Below are 23,119 nucleotides of genomic sequence, written 5' to 3'. Positions count from 1 at the left end.
ACCATTTTACAACTTATCTGGGGTGTCATGAGACTATTTCTCTAATTCACTTTTACACCTTTTAATTAATCCATTGAGAAGTCCTAACGCTATTTTGCATTCTGACTTGACTTTCCTTGTAGTATAATTTCCCTTGACTTGTCTCTATAGCCGCAGCAGCAAAAATCACTTTCCACTGAACTATATTGCTTCAGAGTTAATTACATGTATTTTGCGTCTGATAAATGAAAATACCAGATGCAATTAATTGAAAAATAATCAATACGATCCTGCTATGAGACATCCCCATGAAACAACCCAGAGGCTGTGGGCGACCCATAGTCATCAACTAATTGAAAACACATTCCAAAGGGTTGCTGCAAAAACAACTTTTACCTGGAGATATTTTTATAATAACTCACCAATATAAATCTGTCCACAAGCTCTATAGTTCACACGGTGGGCTGTCCGTCTTTTTAAGGAAATACAGCTTCATTGGTTCAAAACCATTTAAGGTGACGAAACCCTGAAAGCAGAATGAATTGAGTCAGTGAAGGTGAAGCGATGATTTTTTTTGTTTACATCTAGCCATCCTCTAATTGCATTTTTCCCAATGCCTTGGATTCTCAGCTACCAGAGGTTATTAAATGGTTTCATTAAAAATACTATTTGTCTTGCTTTAGTCACACACCAGATCAAATTAAACAGTAGAGCACCAGAACAAATGAACCCTTTCCATCTATTCTGACACAAAGCCAAGTGTGCAAAACCAGAAGGTGATACTGTGTCATCACCGTGAAAATGTCATTTAGTTTTCCAAACATCTCTGAGAGGCAAGCAAAGGGACTCAATAATCAGTATCTTCAAGCAAAAAGTACCACCAACTGTTTTGAGAAATATGGAATTATAAAGTGCAATGCACAAGCCCATGGTTTATAAGTGCTATTAGCATAAATGCTGACAACTGTTAATCTACTGTAACTCTGATTAACGGCTGCAGTTGTCCATTAATAGAAGGCATTTTAACTTACTACTGAAATTGATTACTCAGTTAAGAATTCAATCCTAATGTTCAATAAAATTGCACTTTCTTGGCAAATGCAATATGAAATGAGGTGATGCATTAAACAGCACTCACATTTATTTTACTCTGCACGGAATAAAGAGAGGGACTACTACACGGTGCCTTCCATGTCAACTGAAACACTTCCTACAGACCCAGAGCTATGAGTTGAGTGGGCAGCAGGCATGTCCAGGTGCCTTTGCCATGGTTACTCCGGGAAGTAAAAGGGGGAGATTCCAACAGTGGAGTTGCTATGCAACTGCAGTGTCCGTGGATCAGGGCAGCCTCCCTCAACCCTGTGAGGAAGGAGGCTCACTTAGAGATGAGCGGCTGTCGCCAACTATGGCCGTTTCCAGTCTAACCAAGGTTCAAGTGGCAGATTAATATTCAAAAGGGCAGGAATTATGTAACCAGCTTCCCAGCTATCCTTGACGTTCTAAACCACTCAAATCTTAGGAAGCTGTAGATCCTAAAGCAGTTCTCCCCTCTTTGAATGAGCAATGGGGCTAATCTCTTAGGACCCAATCTCATGATGACAGACACTCTGCAGCACCATTACGTGAGCAAGTCATAAAGAACCACTGAACCTTCCAGGTCCTCCACTCCCCATTCCCAAGATGACCACGCACCCTGTGTTCTCCTGACTTAATTTAACAAAGTAGAGCCCTGGTCCTCCAACAACCACCTCCTCCTTCACAAGGAGAAAGTCAATGTTGGGACAGATTCAGAAGAATAACTATTCAAGAAAAGGGTGGCCTCTACAATTATGGTTATTGTATACCCAAGGTCAAGTAATTCACTCCCAAGTGTACCTCCACTCATTATTACCCAAACCTTCCAATTTAAGGATATAGGGATGTGGATGTAGACATCCCAGCCTCCTACATGCTGGGAAGGGTGGGACAGGCACAGCCTTTTAGTAGTGCCAAGCCTATAATGACACAAGCATCATCTGCTATAGCCAACTATCCTTTAGAAGTGGCAGAGCTTGTCTGGCAAACTCCTATCCACCCTTTAAAACCCATCTTCTGTGACACCTTCTCTGTGGGGCAGCTGCTACATACCCTGCCCATCTCCAAGTCTCCTAAATGTTAAATGCTTTGAGCACATTTCACTCATCTCAAACATAACACGAAACCAATCAATTACCTGCAATACAGAATTTGCATCCCCTGTCTGGCACGGGTCATCTGAGCAGGCCAGGGGCTTCTTTCTTTCAGTGCTTTGCAAATGTTTATGGATGCAACATACACGAAAACAAAAATTACCAAAAACCTAAGGAAACTACATACATCTTTAGGACGTAATCCCTTTTGGAAAGGCAGGATAGAAAGGAAAAGAATAGGAGAGGTAAAACTTGACAACACCTCATCACTGTTGGCTTTAGAACCAAACTCTAGAGACAGTAACAGTAACATGCTAACACCTACCAAATCTTGGGGTAGCTACAAGATTAATTTGAGACACTTCATAGTAAAATTAACTGATCAGGGAACAGACAGCCTTCTGCTTTGTAGAAGGCTTCACTGAGGAGGTGACATTTCACGGAGTTTCAAGCTGAGAGATTGGGTGAGCCTGCAGACGGTCTCAGTGAACAGTGACAGCTTATTTAATGGATTAAGAACTTTAAAAGGCTGAGAAGACTGTCAGAATCTTTAAAGCAAGTGCCCATTGTTACTTGAAGGTCAAAAGCAGCACTTAAATGGCTGGAGCTACAGAAAAGCTAAAAATTCAGAGACCCTTGTTCCAGCAGATACTTGCTGACAGTGTGGTGCAGAGTAGTGCTCCGAGGATTCGCCAGGGGAGATATTCTTGGCAGAATTTCTCTGCAAACTTCCAGGAGTGTACAGTGAGACTCAGAAATGACTTCTCTGATTAAAATCACCACCATCCCTAACCAGCAGCCCTCAAACCCAAAGCAGCCTTAGCATGGACATGCCAGCCGGCTGGCCCACCACCTCCAAACTCATCTGGCTGCTTCTGGCCAGACAGAAGGGTCTAATTTTTGACCTGTGACATTAACTTGGGTGAATCTACTAAATATCCCTTGGCAAAAGCGCTCTGCCCACGGCTGACAGACACGTCACCGGAGGGGATAGCCGCACCCAGGCCAGGAAGACTAGGGATTGTGGTCAGCTGGTTCTTTTAGGTCTATAATGAGTAAGACTACTTTTCCAAAACTGAATGAGATTAGTGCCTTGAAAAGCGTGCCAGGAGCCCTAGAGGCTCTACAAAGGCTCATTCCAAGGACAGGTCCTGTCTGTGCCCTATGTGGCCTTGAAGGGGTGGCCTTTCCACCTCCCAAGTGTAGAGTGCAGAGGGAGCATGTGGGCAGCTCAGCCTGGGCTCCGGGCACAGCATCCCACCTGCTGTCAGCATCACTTACTTAACACACCACCTACTCACCTACACCTACTTTGCGTGAATTATTATTTCTAATGCTGGCTCTGCCATCCAAGGATTCCGCAGGCCAGCTCTCATCAGCTCTCGTCAGCACTGGCGCCTTCCTGAGCCCCACCTGGACCCCCTGCTCAGGTTGACTCACAGCTGAGCCATCCAGGCTTAACAACATCCACCTACTGTCCTGTCCTCCTGCAGATGAGGAGGCTGCTTAGCCCCCTGCTGTGAAGTGAGCGCCTCCTGCTGCCAGGTCATGCTGGCTGGTGAGCAGAACCACAGCTCAGCGTGGCAGTTATTAGGAGAAAAAGAAAGGTCCTTGGGGGCTGCTGAGCTCAGAGGCAGGAGGCCCATGTGCCCGGGAAAGCCTCATCTGAAACCTATTCTCGACTGCCACAGGCCTGGCTGCAGAGAGATCCTACATCATGCCACAGGCCTCATAGTTCTAGTGTTCAAAACAGAAAACCAGAAGTTGTCCACAGTCACATATTTGCCACCAGTCAAGGGCTCTGGGAAAGGGCAGGGTAAAGAACCTGACGTTGGAGAGAATCAACCCCAAGCTCCACAGAGAGAGACCTCACTGAGACTCAGCGTCCTGCCTGTGACAGGGAGGGGCAAGGTTAACACACCTACTGGCTCAAGTGATCCAACCCTCTGAAAGAGACAACTACGGAGGGTTCATCCCAAGGCCTGCATACAGCAGGTACTCATTAAATGCCAGTGATTAACAGGCCTTCAGCATGACTCCAGGCCAAAGCTGTTATCTGTATCTTCTAAGAAACAAATTCATCTCTGCCCAAATCCTGAGATGAATAGTACTTGGCACAAGAATCCAATTCTATCCAGACCATTGAGGAGACGGAGAACCCAAGCAGTCCCCATCCAAATGTGGCCTCACCTTTGCTTCTGGGGTGAGGCTGTGCTTGGGAAAGTATAGGAGGACTGGGTGAAGAACCATCCAGAAGAATGCACTTCTGCACGGGCATGTTAGCAGGTCAACAATGGGGGGGCGGGGGAGGCAAGACCACAGCCTTCAAACCTCCACACACAACGCCCCTGCCTGCCAAGAACATCTAGGCTTTTTCAGAGACCCCTGTCCTCTCTGGACTGGATGCATCATCACCCGTGACCTTCAACAGGGATTACTGAACACCTACTAAGTGCCAAGGACCATGCCTCGCCCCGGAGACCCAGAAGTAAATAGGGACCTGGCCCCTGCCCTAATGCTCCCCAATCCATGGGGAAACTGTGCCAGCAGGACACAAGTGCCACTCAAAACTATGCGAAGTTCTTCTCCACACGCACAGCAAACGCACAGCAAACGCACAGCAAGCGGCCCTGGGTTCCAGGGCGTGGCTTCATTAGGATGGCTGCCCTCCCTGTGCCACACAAATGCTCTCAGAGCTCACACTGCTGGCCAGCTCCAAATGGATTGTCACATCTCCAGCTGAGCCTTGCGAACCACAGTCATAGGAGCACCCCAGGATGGGCTAGTCTGCACACACCGGGAAGGCCCCCCACACACACACTGTGCCCCAGGTCAAGGCAGCCCCTCAGTAGGAATGACCTATCCTGGGGCTGCTGCCAGTGGGACCCAAGAAGCTAGGACTGAGCCACAGCGCCGGGGCTCACTCCCACCCGGCCATGGCTTTGGATGTAGCCCAGAGACCTCAGTGCAAGCCCCTTCTCTTATTAGCCTGACACTTGCCACAGCGCCACAGCATTCTTTGGGGGTGCTAGCCTGTGTGAAGAGGGGGTGACCTTCAGTAATGAGACCACAATGGGGACAATGGACTGTCTCTTAGTTTCTGGAAGGGTGTGGAAAGTGGGTGCCAGGGGCTTCCCCACATATCCACAGCTCTCAACCATCTCAGGTTCAAGAGCGTTGAAGAACCCAGGGCAGAGGCTTATAAAGAAGCCAAATGACCGGCCCTTAAAACTGACTGGTATTTCAGCATTAAGTTCCTCTGGGTGAACTGACGGACACAAGCGCAGACATGACAGGGTGGCATTAATGTGCAGCCAAGACAAACAGCACCAAGAGCACATGGCACAGATGTCCTGTCAGGGCCCTGCCCCCATGCCCCAGAAAGACAAGAGGTGCCTGGGTCCCCCTACCCCTCCTGGTTGCCAAAACAGCTCCTTGTTTGTTCACACACACCCCCACCTGGCCTCGCTCTTCAGGTCACAGGGAGGTGTGCGGTGCACAACCCACAGCAGAGTGGGATGGCATCCAGGCAGCCACCAGGGTACTGTGGAGGAAGAAGTCATGTGCGGACTTGGGGGGCTGCTGCTCTGACCAGCAGGCAGGAGGGCCGGCAGCTGCAGGGATGTAGCCTCTCCCTGCCTCCGTCACTGCCACACGTGTGACCTGCCCTTTAACCAACACTTCAGGCTATGACTGCACAGCACACTCCCACGTTGCCTGGCCTGGTGTCTCCCCCACCCCACGTTAACTTTGCTCCTGACCAGCCTTTATGATCAACTCACCCCACAGGGCTGGGCCTGCTGGGCATGAAGCAGTACGGTACCCCTGTATGGTTAGCACATGGGGAAACAAGAAAATGACAATGTCTACCGAAGAGCAAAGTGTCTGGCACACACCCAACAGGCAAGAACGTTAACATGGGCAGAGGGACTGTCACGATAGTCTGGCCAGACTATTCCTTCCCTTCCCAGGACTCAATTCCCCTTGCTATTGCCTAGTAAATAAATAAACCATATTAATTAGCTCCAAAACAATTACCCTTTATTCAGGAGGGGGAAAACAACCCTGAAAGCTAATTCTTTCCATGTCCCTATACAGCCACGTTGGCATCGAGGCACTTAAGGTCAAATCAACACTTCATTATGAACCTCCGACGTCCAAGAGTTTTGACTCTGAGAAGAAAAATGCCCTCCAGGCAGAAACTTCACATACACAATCTTTGTCAGCGAGTGTTTATGGAAATTTTATAATATTAAATACATTCAGCTGGTTTTAGGTTTTAAGAATGTGAAGAAGCCCAACAGCCAAGATTTCAGAACTCTTGTCTTCAAATATAAGGACAGCCAGTGGAAAACTGTAAGGGAAGTCTTGGAATTCTGCCACTTTTTAAAGGAAAATAAAATAGGATATTTTCCCAGTGTTGTCTCAGATGTAGTCAATTAACGTGTCCGCTCCCCTGCTATTTCGGCTTTGGACTTTTATACACTGCAGAGCCAACAGGCTTAGAACAAGCTAGGGGACAGGGAAACTGCCCTGGCAGCATCGCTGGGCTTCAACCCGCTAGAAGATCCCCATCCTAAGTGGCTCCAGTATGGAGAAATAAACAAGGGCGTGAGAACACCAGATGGGAGGGCTTGGCAACCACTGGGGAAAGGAACATGGAAAGCGAATTGATAAATGGGTGCTGCAGATCAGGGCTGGCGCAGGCCAAGTTCTGAAAGGAAAAAAAAAGTCGATCCCAGAGCAGCAACCCACACAACGACGTCATTTTGTGAATTCAAGCTGTGTTCCCACACCCAAAACTGCCCAGCTGGCCGTGGCAGCGCCGGCAGCTGCTGTGAGCAATCTGACCAGAGGCTGGCCAGGCCCTGGCTGGACCCCACGCGTCTGCACGTCAGTGGGGGCAGGAAAGGCCTATTTATGGACAACCATGAAGACGTCTCAACTCAGGAGAGACCGGGGCAGTGGGAGGGAAGGGCCTGCTCGTGGGCCAGGGGGCCCCCTTGAGATCAGCCCCACTCAGAGGGAAGCTGGGCCCTGAGGTCTCAGAACTTATGGGCGAGGTTTCGAGGAACCAAGACGCCACTGAGACACATAAATGAAAAAGGTGTCACATCTCTGGCCTTTCATGGCTCCAAACAGTGAATGAACTAGAAAGCTCCTGGCAGAGGTGCACGAGTCCAGACCTGCTGGGAGGAGGAGGAGGATTAGAAGATGGACGCACAGAGCACGCACAGAGGTCCAGCTGCAGCTATGAACTGACTTGGGCACCCAACATAAGGCTCTTGCTTTCTCCCTGTTCCCATGGAGGGCGTAGGAGTCTGGCCAGCTCCTTTCCAGCACTACGTCCCATCAGGAACCCCTGGACATTAGTCTAATAAGGGGCTTACAGTAGCCAGGGGGGTCTCCAGATGATCAGAGCACAAACCCATTCTGAGGAGAGACAGAACCTCCATGTGCACAGGCTTTGAGTAAGACCCACTGTCCCCAAAGCAGGATGCTAAAAGCTCTGAAGGGTAAAAGAGGCCAGTACCCCTCCCCGACCACTTGAGGGAGGAAGGGGACCTTTTCTGAAAATTGAAAATTGCATGCTCTATTTCATCCCAGCCAGGGGACTGATGTGAGTGGTCAAGATTTACATAAAAATGAAAAGGATGGGGTGGAAATGGAGGTGGAGGTTGAGGTGGGTGAACTGCTTGAGCTCTTGAGTTTGAGACCAGCCTGAGCAAGAGTGAGACCCCACCTCTACTAAAAATAGAAAAACTGAGGCAAGAGGATCACTTGAGACCAAGAGTTGGGAGTTTGCTATGAGCTACGATGCTACAGCACTCTACCCAGGGCAACAGCTTGAGACTGTCTCAAAAATAAATGAGTGAATGAATGAATAAAAGTAAAGAACACCATGCCAAGAAAACACAGAAACGCTGCAGGGCTAACAGGTGTCATGTCATACCTATGTATTTTACCTGTATGTCCACAGATTATACAGAGGGTGCCCCAAAAATGTATGCCCGTTTTTAAAAAGGACAAAAAACCACTCAAGTCATGTTTCACTTCCACCATTACAAGAGATGCAGGATACCACATACAGATAACGTTATTGGGATATATTGAGTATTAAGCAGTTTTAATAGTTTTTTCCTATCTTAAAATGTGTGTATATATATTAGGAGGGCACCCTCTGTATTTACTAAAAGTATTTAAAAATATTTAAAAACACAGGGAAAAATACTAGGAGGTCGAATGGAAATCAAATCACTTCCTCAAATCTTAATTACACTTAATTTTAAAACATTCTTCAAACAGTGATTTCCTTTTTAGTATATGCATATATGCGAAGCTAGAAAGATGGTCCACAAAGTGCTATTTCTCCATGCTAAGATTTAAAATGATTTTAAAAATGTATAACATATCATTTATTTTCATATGTTCCTACATTTTTCTATTTTCTGCAAAGAGCATGATTTCCTACAATCTGGAAAACAGCATGGGCTCCTGTGTCAGGAGGGACAGGGCTGAGGCCCAGGACGGAGACATGGGGAGCTGCCCCGGCCTTGCTTTCTAGCCGGCTGGAAACTGGCTCCACTTAGGATGCAAGTCCCTAAATAACAGCTGTGCTCCCAAGGAGGCTATTGAAGGAAATGAAGAGCCCCTCCACCCTCCTGCAAGTGCAATGTAGTTGGGAGATTTCAATGTAGAGGTCTGAATTCCAATCCACCCGAATGACAAGAGAGATAGGTCACAAGAGAGATAGGTCGGTGGGGGGAGATACCGTGGGAATTCCTTGCCCAGTGGAGGTCTGGGAACCCAACCCTCAGGACAGATCAGGTATAGCCTAAGCCTTGGGCTTAGGTAACAGAGACTTCTTAGTAGGTTCTAGCCAAGTTCTTGGTCACAGATCACACTACAGAAGAACGAACAGGAAGAAGCATTAAAAAAAGCAATGATGTGAGAATCAAATGGCCCACGTCCGCAATCCCTGAAAAATTACAGCTTTACATATCAACACTATTGATCAACAGGTTCCATGAGGAATATTAACTGGGAAGGTGAAGCTGGTAAAATTAACTGGCTGGGCAATGGCCCCTCCAACCCTGACTCTCCCACCTCACCCCTACACTACGTGTCCCCAAAGCCATTTATTGGGCTGTTTTGTAGCTGGTTTGGATGGTCAGTTCCATTGGCACAGAGACAGAATCCAAGTTTTAACCTGGAGAATTTGGAGACTCACCAATGGCAAAGAGGCCTTGGGTGAAGCTTTGCAGTATCTGTGAAGTTACCTCCGGGCACTTTCTCTTTCTTAGTAAGGAGCCCTGGGTGTGGTCACCTGGACCTCCCTCTGAGGCTGCTGCATAGGGGAAGCACCAAGCACTCAGCATGGTGACCCAAATATTGGCTGTATCATTTAACAAATGCATTACCAGCACAGCTAGGTGAACTCCAGAACCCACAATTCTGGAAAGAAACAACATCTAAAGGAAACTGGGGTCTATTTTATTTCAAAATAAATTAAGACCCTCAAACCTCAAGGTTGGGAGAGGAAAGATTTAAATTTAAAGTGAACATCATCACTGCTGTTAAATGCAGCAGCTGCTATACCTACAACATAGAGTATTCCTAACTCTTCAGAGACTGTACTTTAAAAAAATCCATGTACAAGGCCAGGCACGTCACACAGAAACCCTGCAAATGGAGATGAGGAAGGCACAAAGATTGAACTGGAGGCAACAAAACTTCGTTTTTTAGAAGGAACCATAGTGCCAAGTGAGTACCACAGCACCCAGAAATGGGGAGACTGACCCCCCCGGCCACTCAGGCTCCCAGCAATAAAGGGACCATGTCTCAATTTGGTCCTTTCCACATGCAGTTTGAAACGTTTCCGAGTGGTGTAGACATCCCCAGCGGGAGAGCAGCCCCTTCGCACTCAGCCAAAGTGAGTTCAGCACACCCAGTTGCAGTGGTCCTTGATGCTGCCTGTCAGAGGGATACAGGACAGGGAGAGAATACAGGACAGGGAGAGAAAAGCCAAAAGCCAGATCAGCCTCTGCCCACTGCACCCCATCCCTGCAGCCAGGGATTTTCCAACGCAAATGCCTACTGACAGCTCCTGGATGAGCAAGCCACACTGCCTACACCAACAGCGGGGTTGGCCTAAGTCTGAATGAAGGGGAAAGAATTCCGAAGTCCCCAACAGGTACATACAGATCATCTGTTGACTCGTCCGCATCAAGGAATATGGGGCTAACCTTACACACATGCAATCAATCAGCTGCATTCCACTAGTTCTTAAAATAAAGACGACTTTGAATGTCTGCATGTACACACATACAGACGCATGTTCAAAACGCAATGCACATGTGCTCTCTGAAAGACCGACACCTCCGGCTCGGCGCCTGTGGCTCAAGCGGCTAAGGCGCCAGCCACATACACCTAAGGTGGTGGGTTCAAATCCAGTCCGGGCCCGCCAAACAACAATGACGGCTGCAACTAAAGAATAGCCGGGCGCTGTGGCAGGCGCCTGTGGTCCCAGCTACTTGGGAGGCGGAGGCAAGAGACTCGCTTGAGCCCAGGAGTTGGAGGTTGCTGTGAGCAGTGAAGCCATGGCACTCTACCTAGGGGGACAGCTTGAGGCTCTGTCTCAAAAAAAAAAAAAAAAAAAAGACTGACACCTCCACATGTTCAGGGTGAAATCAATTCTCAAGAATGCCTGCCAAAGCCACAAAGGTGTACAGGGCTTCCCCCTAAAGCAACCAGGCTGGCATGGGTTTTCCTTGCTTACTGCATGGAGCCCCCGCCCCATCTATCCTTTCCAGAGATGCATGCCAATAAGCAAAAACCCCGGAACTCAACAGTCTCTTATCCTACATGTTATTTCTGCCTATGTGTCAGCCAAACTGCACTGTGCAAAGACTCACAACAGAGGAACAAAACCTGCACGGTGAAAACAAAACAAAACAAAATAAAACCAGCCAAACTAATGTTGCACAGAAGTTACTCTGAACACCCCTGGCTGCTCTGAGAACAGGGACAAGTTAAGTGGAGGCCACAGACACGCCCAGCTCCATTCAACACCAGGGTCTTCTAACTCTTGGTTTCTGAGATGGGTGTCCTCTTACCCAGTGTTCTGGTCTAAGGCTGGGTCAAAACCTTTGGGGTCAATACAAAGAAACAAACCAGTGGCATATGCAGCAGCTTGAAGGACCCTCAAAGGGAATGAAGCTAAGGGACAAAACCCAACCCCAAAAGCTACGAGTTCTGTGATTCCATTTACATAACATTCTTAAATGACAAAATGATGGAGCTGGAGCTGTAGAGACCAGGGAGGGAGCAGTTCCCACTTCAGACTGTCTCTGAGAGAGCTGGTTCCTGGAAGCAGGTCAGTCCCACGTATAACCATGTGTCGGCTGCGCTGTCACAGTGGCGACTGTCCTGGCCACCTGAAGCAGATGTGGCTATAAAAGGGTAAGGGGGTAGAGGCAGGTTCTTGGGGTGGCGCGTACAGGAACCTACACGTGTGATGGAACCACACAGAACTCAACACATACCCAACTGAGTGTGGTAACACCAGGGACTCCTGCAGAGGACTCAGGGATTGCCCCAAAGTCAAAAGTCAATTTCCTGGCTGCGTTACTATTACTAGAGTTGGCAGGGACTAAGGAAAAGTTCCCGGGATCTCGTTATAATTACATCTCTTACACTGCATGGGAATCTACAATTACTTCAAATAAGAAGTTTAATTTTAAAAATAACATACAGGTTTACCCTATTTTGTATGTACACGTGGCTGAATTCCTTTCTTTAGGGGCCTAGTGCATATAAGGAGGGGCTGTAAGGAGCTGGCTCTGCTGACACAGGCCCTAAACTGCGGTTGGTGTCCTCGGGCTCCCCAGAGCCCCAGGAGTGTAGCCCTGACCTTCTCCCTCTGGAGCTGGCAAAGTAGCTGGTTCTTCCTTGTCCATCAGCAGCACTCCCTGGCCTGCTCTCTCCCAGGTGCTGCCAGCCACGCAGGGTTCCCCAGGCCACCCCCTGACAAGAAGACACCCTCCCTGGTGGAACTGCCCTGGGGAGGACAGAGAAAACCAGCCCCAGGGTGATCTGTGCTGGGCAAGTGGACCAGGCTGGCAGGTAATGACCCCAGGGCCTGCTGACGCAGCCTGGCTAAACTGAAACTACAGGCGGGAACAGGCCAAGAGACCGTCCCGGCTGACACACAGCGTCCTGCACTGGGCTGGCGGGCTTCCAACACCCAGCTCACTCAAAGAAAGTTCTGGAGCTGGAGAGAGCTAGCGACTCGCATAGAGCTGACTGCCAGGAGCAGGCAAGACGGGGAGCTACGCCCTGCTCCCCAGCAGCCCCCCTGCTCCCCAGCAGCCCGGGGAACCTTGCCGGTGCCCTCGAGCTCCACATCAGCCCTTTGAAGCAACCGAAAGGTCTTTGTGGCTCTTTGTGGCTGGCTGTGCCTGTCCCCAGCTCTCCTGTTGCCTCCCTTTTGAGGAGAGTTGGCACACTCACTGCTCGCACTCCCAGTAACTCCCTGCTGATTCAAAGACTCCAAAAGAAGAAAATTACAGGAGCATCTTTGCCGCTTCCGCCTTTATTATCTTCAGGGTTATGCTTTTCTTTATTCCCAGTTCATTCCACGGGAGTTTATCCTTCCTCTCCCAGCAACAATAACAAAAGTAACCTTCCTCTGCCAAAATGCACCACTAGGTACACATGTGTGGATGAAAAATGTTTCCATAATAGTACTATTTTTTCAGATTCTATAAACCCTTAAATAGCCATTGACTCAAAAAGCTGAACCACTTTCAAATCATCGACATTGCTCAGTTTCAAAGCTGCTAAAAAAAAAAAAAAAAACCAAAAAAACCCCAGTGACTTTTCCACATGAATAAAAATCAACGCTACATAAATTAAATATATAATTTGATTAAACATGTTTATGTCTTTGTGATGACATTTAAAATAGAAGTAATCATTTTCTTTTTTAAAAGAAAAACTTTCAATTATAATTTGAAGCTGTCAAACCAATCTTCTGCTATAGATCTTTTAAATGTCACATACCTTCAAAAGGGGATGGCAGTTTCCTTTTAAATATGCAGTTCCAAACAGTGCGTTCTGAATCAAGAATGTATTAAAATACACCACTGGCATTTACACCGACAAAATTCAGCCGTTTGCCCCCTTCCTCCCCACAGGTCTGCCCAAGAGAACAGAGCAGCACCCAGGCTGTGTCTCTGTCTGAGCTGGGGCTGGCTGTGACCCCCCAGGGCTCCACACCAAATCTCGCTCTTAACACCTTAAGGGGGCAGAGGCACTCTTCGGATTTGCCCAGTCTCCCTCCCAGATGGCTCACTGTGTAGCCCAAGTCTGGCACAGCATCAACAACCCAATTGTAAGATAGTGTTAATCAGATGCATAGAAAACTCTAAACTCATTCTCATAAGTCAATGACCTACATAGTCAATTGCTTATTCACCATCTCAGTAGCAAACACTGTGCTATATTTAAACACGGAGCGTAGATGTATCTTTCTTCTAAAAGCTTAGGGAGACAGATAAGCCTTACACTCAGACCTCCTCCACGGCTGAACTTCAGGAAAACAAGCTTTGTCAACCAGCAAGTGTTTGGGAAGCTCTGAAGGCAGCAGGATGGTCTGTTTCTCCACTGTTTGTTTTAATTAGGAGATACTAGGTGTCTTTTTATTTTATTTTATTTTATTTTATTTTATTTTGGTAAAAGGCAAACATGAGCAACATTCCCATTGGAACTTAAGCCAAGTAAAGCCTGGTGCTGCCTCCTTAGCACCTGGCAAATAGTAAATGCTCAGGAAAAAAAAAAGTAGAGCAAGTGTCTTCAAGTCAGTTCAGCAGGCTAGTAAACATGCTGCATATGAAGCCTCCAAAAGTAAGTTGTCAGAGTGATCAGAGAAAACAGGAATGCAAATGCTTCCTAACTGCTGTACCTTGGTACCAGAGACTGACGTCAGAATAATCCTGGAAACAGATGACAGCGAGAGGAACAGAGAGCTCTTGAGATCTGTTCTAGGAGAAAGAACCATAGCTCCAGGCTGCCACTGCCAATCTCTTGGTATTTTACTCCAAATCTGAAAAAGCCTGAACAAGTCTGCCCCCCTCTCCCAGCTCCATCCAACTAATCTGAAGTGCAGCAGAAGACCCCCCCTTCCACTACCCCCCCAGCTCAACCAAAGACCAACCCCAAACCCCAAACCAAGATACCTTGTACCTAGGAAGGAGGAGCTGCTCTTAGGATGGGCCAGGCTAAGGAAGAGGCCAGGACCCCTGCAGATCCAGGGGAGCCTTTTAAGACTGCTTGGGGTGCTGGGAGGGGCAGGAGTTGGAAACCCTGGGGTGCAGGGGACCACAGGTCACTTGCTTTTCAAATAAAGAAAGATACCATGATTCTCTAACTTAAGTACTAATTCCTCTTGAAAATAGGCAGTCATAGGGGCGCTGGCCCCATATACCCAAGGTGGTGGGTTTGAACCCAGCCCCGGCTAAACTGCAAAAAAAAAAAAAAAAAAAAAGCTGGGTGTTGTGGTAGGTGCCTGTAGTCCCAGCTACTTGGGGGGGGCTGAGGCAAGAGAATCGCCTAAGCCAGGAGTTGCAGGTTGCTGTGAGCTGTGACATCAGAGCACTCTACCGAGGGCGATAAAGTGAGACTCTGTCTCAAAAAAAAAAAAAAAAAGAAAAGAAAAGAAAATAGGCAGCCATGGAAACCTAACCACCAAAGCCAACTCTTAAAAGTTATCCAGGCTTAAAAGAAATTAAGAGAGTGGGGAAAGAAGTTATATAAAGGGAATCCTTTAGAAGGTTCGGGCTAATTCCCTTCCTTGGGTGGCAAATTCTGCTCCCAGGGCATGTGTGGGGAGGGGCCGAAAACACCTTGCATGAGACTACACCACTCAGATGGATGTGTGGCACGCGTGAGGATGCAGGTGGCAAAGGCAGAGAGGGGCACCTGATCCAAACTCAGGGCAGGCCCAGGGCCATCCCTCAGTAAAGACAGGTACTTGTTCCTTCCTTTCCAGCACAAGAGGCCCTCCCACCTCCACACCCTCACTCCTGTGGTCTCCTCTCCCAGGCACCAACATTCCTCTACTTGACCACTGTGGTCAAGGTTTTATCCTGATCACCCCTCATACACGCACACACACACACATTTCTCCATGATACGCATTTATGTATTCACACACACGCACACACACTTCTCCATAATATGCATTTTATGTATTCCCACACATACATGCACATTTTCCACATGGTGGACTTTGGACGGTCAAAGCCAGCAGCCCTCTCGCGGCTGCCATGTGCCTTGCCTGCTGCACCACACACCACCCTACTCCGTCCTCTCCAGCACTGCACGCGCCGGGAGCCAGGGACTATTAAGTGAGGAGGGCTGGAAGATGAGACATAACCTCCTTCTGAGAAGTTCAAATGAAGTGGCCACGTGCTAAGAAGCAGGCACGGAGGGACTGCAACTCTGCCCACGTCCCCACTCAGATGCTCAGCCAACCCTGCTGCCTGGTGGTCCTCACTGCAGCTCCGGGCCCCCCTCTACCCGCCCCTCATTCAGCTCACCTCCTGCAGTCTCCATCACCAATCACCGGAAACCCAGTCCGGGCCCTGCCTCAAGTCGGGGTCACCAGCACCAGCCAGGCTTGTCCCTACTTCCATCCACGTCCGCCTCCTGGCCAGAGGGTCCCCCTGCTTGCTGGCCCTGCACCTCAGTCCCTGGGCAGAAAGTAAAGCTTCAACCATCTGCTGTCTAACAGCTCTGGAGAGCCCAGCTGAGATCAGTGAGTTTTTACAAAAATGGACCTTCATCATCTGACCCAGGCCTTACGGGATTTTCAATTCTATCCCAAATCAAGTCTATCCCTAGAAGGCCCTTCACAGAAGGGTCTGCCTGAACTGTCCCCCAACACGCCCTCCCCCAACCCATCCTCTCTTACAACAGCCTATTTTTTTGAGTCCTCAAAATACTTTCTTGAAAGAGGTAGATGAATAAGTAAAACGGAATCCACTTAAGGACAGACACTCCAGGAGCCCTATAAACATGCCTCAGAAAATGACGGCCCCAGAGGTAGGAAAGCTGGTGGCAGCTTCCCAAGGCCGGCGCACCCCAAGGCAGCTGTATCTTCTTAGCTGAGTGTTCTCACTTCCGAGCAAAGCGGAAACGCACGTGCCACTGTGTGACCAAAGGCAGGCTCCAAAGATAAACTTCTGTCTGTCCTGAACGCAGACTGGTGGGCAGAGATGTTAAGAACCAGGAACACACCGATCGCCCAGGGCCACACATACCGGTCTTCTTTGTGTGAGCCTCAGAGAGTGTGGTGTTTTGGAGGGAGAGGCAGCTGGGCAAGGGGGTGTCCTTCCTAACATGGGGGTGTGGCTACAACTTTCAGAGCAGGTGAGTTAACAGCCCACCCACAACAGAGCAGACAGTCCAGATACCTGCACCCACCTCCCTAGCAGAAGGACCCTCACCCTCTCCCCAAGCAGAAACCCAGCATTCTGTTAAGTGGTTTGAAAAATAGCTCTGACTTCCCCACATGATGGGTATAAAATGTTATAACCACTTTGTAAGACTAAACATAACACCTACTCCATGACCCAGCAATTCCATTTCTAGGAAGCTGCCCAAGACACATGAAATCATACGTCCACAAAAAGACATGCACCAGAATAGTTCACAGCAGCTTCATCCAAAAGAGCCAAAGCTGGGGGAGGCCCCAGTGCTCAAGTACAGGGACCGGGTGAAGGGGGGGCAGCAGGTTCATTCAGCGGATACCACACGGAAGACAGAAGGACAAGTGGCTGATTGGAGCCAAAGTTGGGTTTTTTTCTTTAAATATCAAAAACACTACAGAAAGTGAAAACCACTTTGTACTAAAAGGCATGCGCTGTGTGACATGCACACATATTATATTGTATACATATAGTATATATAGAAGGGTATATATAGAATGTACATATAGTATACGGTATTATCTGAAATTCTAGAACAGGCTAAACTCTGACCTCCATTGCTGGACACTAGTACCATTCCCAAAATCAGAAAATCAGGGGGCCAGACATGGTCATTCAACACATAATTTCAGCACTTTGGGAGGCCGAGGCAGGAGGATTGCTTGAGACCAGGAGTTAGTTCAAGGGCAACCTGGGTAACATAGCAAAACCCTTTCTCTACAAAAAAAAAAAAAAAAAAATTTTTTTTATATGGAAATAGAGCAGGAAGAAGCAGCTTTTAAGAGAGGCAGGGAGTGAGTGGACTGTGGTGATAACAGAAATGATGCATTCATTTTAACAAGTTTAATTTGAAGTAACTATGGTATAGATAAAGCCCAGACAGTTGGGAATAGGGACTAGAGTTCCCTACGGAGATTTAGGGCAGAATTGACAGTATTTACATAATTGTGCAAGACAGACATAAGACTGCCCGAGTAGAGTGTATGTGTATATGAAAAGTAAACAACACTAACACCACAGCAACACCAACGCTGGGGACAGAAGTAAGAGTCGCCCTCTGCAGACTGTGAAGACCCCTTCAGAAAAGCAGAACTGGGAGAGAACAGGTCAAAGAAGCCAAGGGCTGAGGACACAAAAGCAAAGTAAGGAATAAGGCGTCTCCCCTGGGTACTGATACCAAGAGATTACTCGGATCTTTGCTGAGAGTTCCCTTCACCTGTACATACCTTAACTCCTTTAAAAGGGAAACAGTGGTTGAATGACATCCTGTAATGCTGGTCCTAGCAGGACTGTTGAGACCAGCTGTGTGATGATACATGCACACCATGGAATACTATGCAGCCATAAAAAAAGGACAGAGACGTCACATCTTTTATGTTTACCTGGATGGAGCTAGAACATATTCTTTTTAGCGAAGTATCCCAAGAATGGAAAAAAAAAGTATCCAATGCACTCAATACTAACATGAAATCAATATATAATCACCTACACAATCATATGAATGGCAGAACATAACTATAGTCCATAAATTGAAGGAAGAGGAGAGAGAGGGGTGGGGAGAGGGGATATGGGAGAAGGGAGGGCATCCAGGGGGACCTCACCTAATGTGCATGAGGCAATGGTGCATTTCAAAGCTATTAAGAAATGAGTATAATTGTGATGGATGTGTTACTTGGTTCAATGTAAACATTTCACATTGTATATCGAAGCAGTACCCTCAACCCCATAAATGCATCAATGTACAAAGTTATGATTTAATAAAAAATTATTATTTAAAAAAAAAAAAAGACCAGCTGTGTGATAGCAGTTTTTTGGGGGAGTTCTATCTGGTCATAGGATAAACATTCTGCTGCTTGCTATTGTACTAAATGACTTTTACAGCAATATTAAAGCATTTTTTTTAACTAAAAAACAAACAAAAAAACCCAACTAATCATGAGGAGTTGGGGGGACCAGTGGGTGCCTGATGTGGTCAGGAGGGTGAGAGTGAGCATATCCTGCAAATGGCTGCAAGGGGACACTCGGCGTGTTCTTGGTAGGGCTGTGGGGTGCATAAGTGTTGCACCTGTCAGAAGTAATCAAATAGGGCAGTGCCCGCGGCTCAGTGGGTAGGGTGCTGGCCATGTTCACTCAGGCTGGCGGGTTCAAACCCAGCCTGAGGCTTCCAAACACTACAACAAACACTACAACAAAAAAACAGCCGGGCATTGTGGCAGGCGCCTGTAGTCCCAGCTACTTGGCAGGCTGAGACAAGAGAATTGTTTGAGCCCAAGAGTTGGAGGTTGCTCTGAGCTGTGATTCCTGATGCCACAGCACTTTACCGAGGGTGACATAGTGAGACCCTGTCTCTAAAAGAAGAAGTAATCAAACAGCACGGTTAAGGCTGTGCATTCTGTTCTACACTTCACAGGTCCCTTCCAACTCATCCCCATCTGTACCCATAACACTTCTGAGCTTTTCCTCCCACAGGTAAGTCGAGGTTCAGTAATGAGATAGGTACTGGAACAGTGCAGGTCTGAAATGCAGCTAAGAAATGGTGCCACCCAGAAAACAGACGTGATGGGCGATGAGCTGTAAGTGGCAGTGTCGCTACTGAGCCTGGTGAGAGGAGGGCGTGCCCCTGTCTGTTTAGTCCACTGTTTTGACTTTCAGAATAAGAAAATGAAAACAGTACCAAGATGACCTTCCAAAAGATGCTCCCAAATCCCAGCTGGGGAAGCTTCTGCTCGCATTAGGACACAGGTGGCCCATCTCTGGGATGAGGACCCCAGAAACACCTGGGTGGCCCAGGGGAAGTACTCCAAATCCAAGTCCGCCAATAGCACATGGCAAAGCTAAGCTCTTCCTGAGAACACGCGTGTAAATTCATGTTTAGTGTCCTGACACACAGGAGGCCCCAGAATAGGAAAGGGGCCCCAGGGGATAAAACCCCAGGACAATGACATCTGTACCAGGCAGGTTCCACAGGGCCTGGAGGTAGGGAAAAGACCCCAGGTACAGCCCCCAGGGTTTTTGATGCCCCTCCCCAAGCCTCTTCAGGGGCAATGCAGCCTTTGGCCACAGACAGCTCCCAAAGAGCAAAATGATTAGCGCACCAATCTGGAAACACGCTAAATGCCATGTAACTTTATTAACACAGCTGCCGTTAAACGTTGTGTCCTATAAAACTGGGACTTCTCAACCTGAAGTTGCAGCCTCTCAAGCACTTACAAGCCTCTCAAGCAGCCCAGGAGGCTTTTAAAGTATTAAGTATACAGAAAATACATGCCATGTCCCAGTAAAAATATGGTATAGTGCACGGACATGGGGAAAGGTCAACGCAGCACCCACCCTGTTCATTACTGATGCTTCACGCAGATGGCGGGGAAGCTGTGATGAAAGCACATTTAGAGACTCACCCTACTGTAAGATAAGGGTGACACAGAACAGCCCATGCCAGAACCCTAGAGCTCCTGGTTCTGGAGAGATCCTAGAAATCGCCAAGGACAGCCCCTCTCATTTTAGAGGGAGGCAAACAGCAACCTCGTTGAGAAAACACCTTCCTGGACCCTGTCCCTTTATTTTACATACACCATGTGTTAGTTCGGGTCCTCTAAAAACAGAAGGCAAGACCAGATCAGCTCTGGAAGAGACTTCCCGGGGAGCCTGAGGGAGGTGCAAACCTGACCATAGGTACAGATCATTGCTGCTACAATTTTACAACCCAGGGCGTGCTTCTACACGTCTCCAAAGTCATCCTCACATCCTCCTTGACTTTTAGGGCCACGTAGCCGAGCCATTTGGGAGCTGAGAAACCCCCATCCCAAATAAGGGACAGAAGGGAGGCAAGAATGAGCAGGGTGCAGCGAATGAGGCAGAGGCCGGTGAACTAAGAAGGTGCCACCTCTACGGGAAGCAGGATGAGACCAGAGAGGGGCAGAACTGGCTGGAACTGTAAAGTCACCAACTACCCAAACTCACTCAATTAGCTATTTTAACACTATTTGCTTTAACAAAGCTAAAATTGTATATCAGCTCAACATAAGTTAATTTCTGTATTACAAAAATATCAGGCTAGTTTTCCTGATGGGTAACTCTGCTCCACGAGTGATTACGGGATCCGGAACACCTAGCAGACAGGCATTCTCTGATGAACCTTCCACATCAGAACAGTCAAGAACAGAAAAACTGGTGAGCAAAGCAGACTTCTCCCTTAATTACTTCTGCCTGGAAGTGACACATATTCCCACCCACATTCCATTGGCAGGAGCTGTCATGGGGCCCCTGACAGTTGCTGCTGGTGGTGGCTGAGCAGCCATAAGTCCCCACAAACAGAAGGGAAGCCTGGACCCTTGCGGACCTCTGTTGGTCTCTGTCATGCTCACTTTCTGTCTCAGTCTTAGGCCAGGCTTATTTCAGAAGCATTTGTAGCCTATAGTCTTTGATCACAAGAACCCTAGATTATTTGATATCACTGAACCAAATCAGAAAAGAGAGGCCAACAACTCTATCGAATCTTCTCGTTACAACTGGAATTTTACTGACCAATCAGAAAGGGGAGCAACTGTCCCTTTGTAGGAAAATGCCAAACTCTTAAAACTTGAGTTTGCACAACACTTTCATGTCCATCGAGTCTACTATACCATCAAGTAGCTGGTGCTACTGCACCAGCATCATTTTACAAAACCACTAAGAAAAAATGCTGTCACACTATGGCATGCAATCAATTTTACGACATAACTTGATTGCAGAGACATTAATTGCTGGAAACCACAGTGCTTTCGATGAAATCTTCCCCAAAACCTTGTGAAAAATGCTAGAATCACCATTTCACGGATATGGACCAACCCCGGGCTCCCAAAGTCAGGTGCCGTGCCAGCAGTCCCACAGCTAGTGAGGAGCAGAGTTTTGGGGGTGGAGGGGCATCCAACCAGCCTCTGACTCAGCATCTGGTAACCAGGGGGTCAGGATCCCCATAGCTGTGTCCTGGCACATTGGAAAACTCTCAAAGATTAAGTCAAGCTCAGTATTTCCACATCCTACAGATTTTGATTCAAATGGCAAATCAAGCACCTTAGATATACTATATTCTGACACACTCATTTGAATAAAAACCCCACTAAAATATGGGTTTTCATCTGCATAACACTTTACCAACAAATTCCACGACGTTCAAGTGAGAGCAGATGATGTACTATCAAAAACAAGAATCCGATTTGGTAAACAGTTGAGGGTTATTTTCACATCATTCTAATGAATTTAGTTTCAATAAACACAAATCAAGCAAACACTCTAAAAATTTTAATGGTAGGGTGCAAAATGATGCTTACAACAACAGCCCCAGAAAACGAACTCTTTTGACGAGTGACTGACACAAGAAGAGTAAAATCTAAACGGATGACTCAGTTTGAAGGGTCTGCTTATGGCCCATGTGTCTGAACTTGACCATGGACTCACTAGCCAGATAAAGCTCTCTGACTACGGGCAAAGCAGCAAGGAAAGCTCCAGACCCTTCAAGTTTGCTCCCACTGTCAGGCACATTCTGCTACCACATGTCTGGTGTGTGGCAGTACGCTCACCGCAGGTAAATGAAGAAGATGACACAGATTTCTGCTCAACTCCAGCATGGCCATCCATCTCCTATGGTCTTCAGCATCAAGACCTGAATACAGGGAAGTACCTAGAGGTGGTCAGAGGCGGCCAAGGCAGGCCCAGACTCCTCCAGAGCCCTTCTCCCCTGTCCAGCCACCCCCTAATCCCTGTTCTAATCTCATCATGCTCAATGTGGTACTATCCAAGTTAAAATTTAACGAGTCTAACAAAGCAGGAGTAAGCTCAAGTGTGCAATGATCATGCCAGATACTCCAAACCAGAGGACAAAAGCACACAGTCACCACTAGGTAGGGTTCCCCGCAGAATGGAGAAATGTGGGCCCTGCAGGCCTCCTCTTCCCACCCCAGAGATCACATTTATCTGGGCACACAGTCACCACTCGGTAGGGTTCCCAGCAGAATGGAGAAAAGTTCCGATCTGAGAGATCATTATCTGAGCCCTTTGTTTTCTCCATCTGAAAACACTGACCTTCACAGGGTGTAATTAGAACACATTTAAACATGACTGTAAACCCTAAATCACTATAAAAAGACTGAATTGGTCTTTTGAAATGACAGGTTTTGCCCTAGAAACCATAAACCAACATGAACAAACTCATCAGGGTTGTTTTTAGCAAACATCCCAAAGCCAAATGACTTCCCTGAAACAGCAGCGGACCATCTCCTCCACACGGTGAGTTCCTACTGAGCCCAAGGTGTGGGCATCAACATAGCAGTAATGGAGTCCAAAGGGTCTGACAGGCACTTCCTAGCCACTGGCTCTAAGACTGGAGTGGCTTTTTTTGCATGAGTGATAAAAGTTTTGTTCCAAAAAGAAATGCACACAAAGGCAGTTAAGACTTCACAGGTATAATTTTTTTCTTTGACACAGTCTCATTCTGTTGCCCAG

At 47.6% G+C, this 23,119-nt stretch overlaps 1 protein-coding gene across 1 annotated transcript in view; it reads right to left on the bottom strand.

The window, feature by feature from the left end:
• Positions 1-506, bottom strand: part of CTBP2 (C-terminal binding protein 2) — a 106,013-nt gene extending 105,507 nt beyond the window's left edge. The window contains exon 1 of the mRNA XM_012807785.2: positions 402-506. The gene's annotated coding sequence lies outside the window, so the exon portion shown is untranslated. The remainder of the gene's footprint in view (positions 1-401) is intronic.
• Between the last annotated feature and the right edge of the window lie 22,613 nt (positions 507-23,119).

The sequence above is a fragment of the Otolemur garnettii genome, unplaced genomic scaffold (genome assembly GCF_000181295.1).
Source record: "Otolemur garnettii isolate 467f Iridium unplaced genomic scaffold, OtoGar3 scaffold00075, whole genome shotgun sequence".
Classification (NCBI taxonomy): domain Eukaryota; kingdom Metazoa; phylum Chordata; class Mammalia; order Primates; family Galagidae; genus Otolemur; species Otolemur garnettii.
The sequence above is the reverse complement of the archived record's forward strand: the minus strand, read 5'-3'. Positions and strand labels throughout refer to the sequence as shown.